This window comes from Orcinus orca, chromosome 19, assembly GCF_937001465.1.
Source record: "Orcinus orca chromosome 19, mOrcOrc1.1, whole genome shotgun sequence".
NCBI lineage: Eukaryota > Metazoa > Chordata > Mammalia > Artiodactyla > Delphinidae > Orcinus > Orcinus orca.
In genome coordinates, this window is record NC_064577.1 from 38274926 (window position 1) to 38282456 (window position 7531).

The window sequence follows — 7531 nt, forward strand, 5'->3', positions numbered from 1 at the left end:
CTCTTCTGCTTCCCTGTTCCCACCCCTTTCTCTTCCAATTGCCCCCAAAGGTCCACCTCAGCCCCGCTGGGGCCCCTGGGACCAGTGACCACGGACCTCTCCTTCTACAGCTTTAAGGGAAACACTCACAGGGTATTTTTTTTGTCTACCTCACATATATAGTTTTTAGGGCAAAAGAGAATAATTTATATAGCTAAGAGATATGAGAAAATATTTATGTTATTTATATAGTTTCTATGTTTTATGGGCAGCCGCTCTGGGGCTTGTGTATTCTGCTGGAAGCCGTCTATCTGGGGAGCTGCAGCTGCCCTGACTGGGGCGCCCACCCAGCTGGACACCAGGTGGCCGGGGAGAAGGTCTTGTGGGCTCCGTGTCCCTGGACCGGGACTGTCCCAGAGCTCGTGAGCAGCATCCCCTCTGCACAAGAGCTCTGAAGGGCTTGATCCGGATCCTCCTTGTAAAGTTGTTGTAAATTCTCTGCTCTTCTGGGTCCCAGGCCCCCTCTTCTGCTCTGGCCAAACTCGTCTTGCTCATGGTAATAATGATGACAAGGACGACCACACTTTGCATCTGTAAAGCACTTTTGATCTTTGGAAACACTTTCGTCCCTTTAATCTCACTTGATTTCCCCATTATCCCTGTGAGGTAGGGGCGGCTACGTAACTGTGCCCATTTTACAAGATGCGGCCCAGAGATGGAGGGCTGTGTTCAAAGTCACACTGAAGAGGTTCTTTCAGTGAATATTTATTGAACGTTAACCTGGGCCAGATTATGGGAGCTGACTTACCCAGAGCCTGGAAGCCCCAAGTCTGGATCCACCCCGAGTCCAAGAACCCAGGGATGCGGCTGCCTCCCTGGCTGTGTGCGACCCTGCCTTTTGGATCTCAGCAGCGTGTCAGCATTTCCTGTGTCTCAGGGGCTGGGACTGCCTGAGAGGCCTGGAGAGATGAGGACCCCGTAGACGCCACTCCGGGGGCCCCACCCCTGGGCCCTCCCTCCTTCTGCCCACACTGCCTGAGAGGGTTGGGTTGCGACCCAGGGCCCCTGCCAGCCCACAGATGGGCTTTGTTTGCTCTCATCTGTGTTTTTCTTTTAACAATGATTTGTCTTCAATTGGCTTCCTGGCTTCTCTTGTAAAATCAGCTGCACTGGCAAATTGGTCCTGCATTCCCACCTTGGCCGCAGTCAGCTAGAGAGAGGGACCCCTATCAGACAGGATGCACGGGGGCTCCCCAGTTTGCTAGGTACCTCCCACCTCACTTGTGCGTGCTGCCGCCTGGCTCTTGTGGGCACATCATGTCTGCCCCTGGTCCAGATAAGCCCAGCTTCCTGGTGTCCTCCACTGGCTGACAGAGCGACAGAGACACCCATGCCAGCCCTGAAGATTATTGCTTGCTTCCCAGAATTTCCTTTCTCAACAACCATGAACTTCAAAAGCTTTTGTCTCAGCACATTTTAGAATCACAACCAGACCTATCGTATATCGAGCACCTGTTCTGTTCATCCATTCAGTCAGCGATGGTTAGGGAGCTCCTACTGAGGGCCAGCCACCACCCCAGATGCTGGGGTGCAGCAGTGAAGGAGACCAAGTCCCTGCCTCGTGGGGCTGCCACTCTAGCGGGAGAGAGAGAGACAATAAACCAATAAACCACGTGTCAGCTATTTGTACCTATTTTGTCTCGCTTTATTGCAATAACTCTGCGTATTGGACACGACCATGCCCATCTCATGGTCAAGGAAACGGAGGCTATGAGGTGTGAAGGCTCCCGAATGCCACTGGCAAGCTTTGGTCTCAGGATTAGAACACAGAGCTGCTGGCCTCCGAAGTATGAGTTCTTGCCTCCCCTCAGAAGTATGTAGCACGGGGGTGGGTCATCCCATTCTATGGATTCTGGGGAAGCTGAGGCCCAGAGGAAAGAGGTGACCCACCCAAGGTTATATACCTGGTTGGACCAGGCCAGAGCCTGGGTCCCCTCCTGGAGATGACAAGTAGTTTTAGTGACCGCGTCCTATGGCCAGCCATGCAGGTTGGGATGGGGCAAGTTAAGGCAGAGCAGGAGCCTTCAGGGACTTACGGTTCCGTAGGAGAAATGAGACACACGGCCGTGCAATGGTTCCGGTCATTTACTTGTCAGCCTCAGAGTCCCTCCCTGGCCACTGCCCTCCCAGCATGCTTTGGGAAGTGCAAGTGCATGTCCCCAACCAGCTGCTGCTCCTGGGGGTCTGATGCGGGTGGAGGCCTCTTTTGGGAGCAAAGGTCAGCAGAGAAGCCTTGTCCCTGCCCTGCCCTGGTTCTTCAGCCTGCTGGGATCCACACGGGGTCTCCGGGGAGGCAGGCAGAAGGAGATTCACAGTCCAACCGTGAAGGCACCTGCATTTCCACCTGTGTGCCTGTTCTGACGTGTTCCTTCTACCCTGTGTTCCTGGGCCCGGAGACGGGCTGGTTCTGAGCAGTGACAGAGGTGCCACAAGGAGCAGACATATATATATATATACCTATGTAGATGGGGCGGGGGGAAGAGAGAGGGAAATACATGTGTATATTGTTGATCCATTTGTGAGAACACTGCAGACACCAAGACACAAATAATTTATCACCAATCTCCTAAAAGCCAGAACATTCTCCAAAAGAATCACAAGGCTGTCATCACATCTGAGAGATTTAACATTGACACAATATTATCTACCACACACTCCTTATTCAAACTGCCCTAATTGTCCCCCAAAATATCCTTCAGAGCTTTTTTTCCTGATCCAGGATCCACTCAAGAATCGGGCACTGAATGTGCTGTCATGTCTCTCTAGCCCCCTCTAATCTAGCAGAGTCTCCTTGCCTTCTTTGTTTTCACGACGTTGATGCTTTGAAGAGTTCAGGCTGGCTGTCTTGTAGAATGTCTCTCAACTGAGATTTGTCTGATTGTTTCCTTATGATTAGATTTTGGTTAAACATTTTGGCAAGAGGTCTACTTGGTGGTGTGCACCGTTCTCTGTGCATGCTGTCAGGGGCCACCATTTGTCAACATTACTGGTGATGCTGAATTTCATCACTTGGTTTAGGTGGTTTCCCCCAGGTCTCTCCCATGTAAAGTTACCTTTTTCCCTTTGTGGTTCATGACTCATCTGTAGGGTGATGCTTGGAGACTCTGGGACCATCCTGTTGCCCAGCAACGCTTTACCCAGTAGTTTCAGCATCCATTGGTGATCCTTGTCCAAATCAATTGCAAATGGTGATTTTTTGATTCCATAATTCCTTGCCTAGTTTTCAGTTGGTATTCTTCTGTAAAGAAGAGCTTTTCCTTCTCTGTTACCACCATACCATTCCTTTTAATTTTCACCATCACCCTGCAGGGTAAGAATTGCCACCCCCATTCTACAAATGAGGAAATGGAGGTTCCGGGAGCTTGAAATATTCACTGAGTGGGTGGCAGAGCTGGGGTTCAAACTCAGGCCTTTTTCATGCCTGAGCTCATACCCACTGCCTTCTAGAATCTTCTCCAATTCCTGGGTTTCTTCTCTGATGACTTAGCTCTGAGCAGGGGGGAGAAGCCATGCCTTCTCCTGATGGAATTCCTGTAGCAGGTGGGGAAGGCGTTTAGAGTAGCACTCGTGGGGGGTCAGGAAGGGAGATTTCCATTCTTGCAATCATGAGACAGCCTTGCTCCAGCCTCCCTGACCCGCCTTCCACCTTAGAGGCTCAGCAGTGCCTCAGCCTCCCTCTTTGCTGCCCCTGTGGGCCCCTCACCCCTGCCAGCCCCGCTCTGTCCTTGTTGGGTTCCAGGAGCTGTGGAACATGACTGTGGTGACCCCAAGTCCTGCAGCTCCTCAGATGGGCCCAAGGTTGATGACTGCCCAATGACTCCTAAAGACACGTGGAATGATCCCCTACGTCCGATTTCCATTGGGGAGATATGGTCACCGTCTGGCCAGCAAGCATGTCCTGCCTAAGCTCTGCTCTAGAAGAAAGGCCAGAGGGATGACCTGTGATCAGAGAGGGACAGTGGCAGTGGGGTCCCCTGCCTGCCCCAACCCTCCACTTTCACTTATTTTATTTTTAAAAAAGAAGTTTATTTACTTTATTTTTGGCTGCGTTGGGTCTTTGTTGCTGCACGCGGGCTTTCTCTAGTTGTGGCGAGCGGGGGCTACTCTTCGTTGCGGTGCTCGGGCTTCTCATTGCGGAGGCTTCTCTTGCTGTGGGGCACGGGCTTCAGAAGTTGTGGCTCGCGGGCTCTAGAGTGCAGGCTCAGTAGTTGTGGCGCACGGGCTTAGTTGCTCCGCAGCATGTGGGAATCTTCCCGATGAGGGATCGAACCTGTGTTCCCTGCATTTGCAGGCGGACTGTTAACCACTGCGCCACCAGGGAAGCCCCGACCCTCCCCCTTTCATTTCCCACTCTTTACTTACACATCTCACACCTGGTCCCTTCATGGAAATGCTCACTCAGAGAACACTGACTGGCCACCTAAAGAGTGTGCCAGGAACGTGCCGGGGTGCCGTGGTGACAAGACTTAGGCCCGGCCTTCACGGAGTCACAGACAAAGAGACAGACAAGGAGTGAGATCCCTAGTGGTTAAGCACTGTGACAGGCGCCCGACTACACCGAAACCCTTACGCCATCTCCATGTATTATCTCATTTAACTGATATGGCAACCCTAGGGGTACACACAACCGCGACCCCATTTTACAGAGGAGGAAACTAAAGCTCAGAGAGGCTCCCTGCTACACCCAAAGCCCTACAATAAATAGCAGGGCTGAAAATTAAACGGCCTCTTCATGCGTCTTCTCCCACAGTGCAGAGCACAGTTTGCGCTAAGGCCTGGACACCAGGGAGCAGGCGGCATGGGGGAATTGCAAGGATCCAGCCTGGCCGGTGGCATCTTCCTGCCTCTCCCTCGGGCCGCCTGCTTCTCATCTTCCTCTCCTTCCCTCTCCCTCTCTCTCCTCCCTGCATACCTGCAGAGCTGAGGCTGACAGCCTCTTGGGTGTCTTATCCCCTCTACTCCCATCCGTCCTCGAGTCCCCAGGGGCTGTGGGGCCCACATTCCTCCCTGGCTCTCTCGGGCCCATTAGAGTGTTTACGCTGGAGCCATCCCAGGGGAGCAGAGCCCGGGCACTCCCACCCCGCCCCCCACCACGGAGAGCAGAGAGTTGCGAGGTGGTGGCTGGTCAGAGCCGCAGGAGAACCTGACCCAGTGTCCGAATTCCTGCCCCCCTGTCCGAACAAATCCCGGGCGGCCAACGGTAGCCCCTGGGGTCCCCGCACCCCTTCCCGCACAGCCCCTCCCCTGGCTGACAGGCCCTAATCTCAGCTGTCTTCGTGCAGCCAGCCCTCCAAGCCTGGGGTCACCTGACGCCGACACATTTTAATTCAGAAGCTGATTTCTGCTTGTTGGCAACATGTCATTTCTGAAATTGCTTTCTCTGCCCAGAGGCAGGAGATGTCAGAGCTGTGCAGGTGTTACAGTGGTGCCGCCCCCCACCCCGCACCCAACCCCCCCAAGTTCAGGAAGGATTAAGGGGCGCGGGGGGCACACATTAGATCCTCAAGCTCTGCTTCTCATATTTCCCCAAGGGCCAGGGGGGCCAGGGATGGGGGATGATGGGAACAGCCTCTGCTTTCCTCTCCGCCCAAAGACAGAGGCCCAGACTTGGGGGAATGAAGCTGCTGCCACTGCTGATACTGACAATATCAACAGCAGATCATTCTGAGCATGTGCTATACAGGGGCCAGGCACCCTTCAAAGTGCCTCTCACGCACTGTCATATTTGAATCTCATGACTACCCTCCAAGCCGGCGTCGTCCCTATTTTACAGCTGAGAAAATGGAGGTTCAGAGAGGTTAGATCACTTCCCTGAGGTCACACAACAAGCACGTAGCAGAGCTCAGACTCAAACCCAGTGAGGGCAACAGCTGGACTGGGATTTGGAGGTCTGGGAAGAAATGGGCCACAGAGCCGGGGTGGACTTGGGGCCTGATTTCTCCTTCGCTTGCTTCATGGCTTGACCTAAATATCTTCAGTGAAATCTGCCTGCTTCCCTAACTTTCCCACTCCTGCAACCCCCCAAAGAGTTATTTGCTCCTTCTTTAAATTTTCGTAGCATTTTGCATATACCTGTATCTTGATTAGCAATTATCACAACACTGGCATCCTTCGTTTTATTGGATGAATGAAGGAAAAGATGAACAAATGAATTTATGACTCTTGCTCTCTGTCCTGTTGCCCCTTCTCCATTTCCTTCCCCAGCAGCACCTTACCATAACAGGCTTCCTGGAACCGTGTCCCTCCCTGACACACTGACTCCTCTCTAGCCATGCTCCCTGCTCTCTTCTCTTCTCCCTTTCCTTCCCCTCACTCCCTCTTTCCTCCCCTACCCAATCCCCAGAATCCCTGGCTGCCTCAACCACCAGGAACAAGGCCCTGCAGAAGCCTGAACCTGGAGTTTCCACAAGATGCGGGCTGCTCGCTGAATCCCCAGGCAGGGGATGAGCTAATCTAGCTGGAAAGCAGTCACTGGTCCCCTGGTAAAGGTGGTGCATGGGCCAACCCACCTTCCCCAATGTGGTCCTCACCACTCAGCTCTACCTGCTTCCCCAGGATGAATTTCTCCCTCCTGCCTCTCCCTCCAGCTCTTCAGAGGACCTATGGCTGTGTGTGCTTGACCCTTGACCGGGGCCAGAGCTAGGAACCTGGCCAGATTGGCTGACGAGGAGAAAACTGTCCTGACCCACATCATGCATGTGTTGCCTTGGTATCAAATATTAGCTTTAATCAAAAGACTTTCACAGCTATCATTTCATTTAGTGCTGGCATAAAACAGCATCAGCTGGAAGGGGTAAAGACAGAGAAGACGTAAAAATCCATAGAACGTCAGACCTAATGGGTCCCTTCCCATTGTACAGAAGAGGAGACTGAGGCCCAAGGTAAGCAGCCACGGCAGCAATAACATCCTGGGGCTACAACACTGGGACCGGGATTGGGCAGGACCAGGGAGACTTCTGAAGTATGATGAGGCCCTGTTTCCTGAAACATGGCTCTTTGTTCTGTGATAACTTATCGAGGGGTACTATTTCTGTTCCAATTAAAAAATTGCACTTAAAAAATGAAATCATTTCACAGGACGGTCAAAAGTCCAAGAAGAAGGGACAGGTGGCCTCTAAAAGTCAGATAAACAGGGAATTCCCTGGAGGTCCAGTGGTTAGGGACTCCGTGCTCTCACTGCCGAGAGCCTGGCTTCAACCCCCGGTCTGGGAGCTAAAATCCCATAAGCCGCACGGCGAGGCCATAAAACAAAAGTCAGATAAACAGAGTCCCTGGGTGAGCACTGTCTTGGGAGTTAGAGCCAAGCAGCCAAGTTAACTTTCTTCTCTGAGCCTCATTCATGAAAACAAAGCAAAACATCAAAAAAGTCTGTATAGATATCTCTCAGAGAGAGAGAGCGATTATACACATAGAACTTTTACTATATGCCAGGCACTGTGCCAGGCCCTGGGAACGAAGCAGTTAACAAGACAGGCCTAGTCCCTGGTCCTAA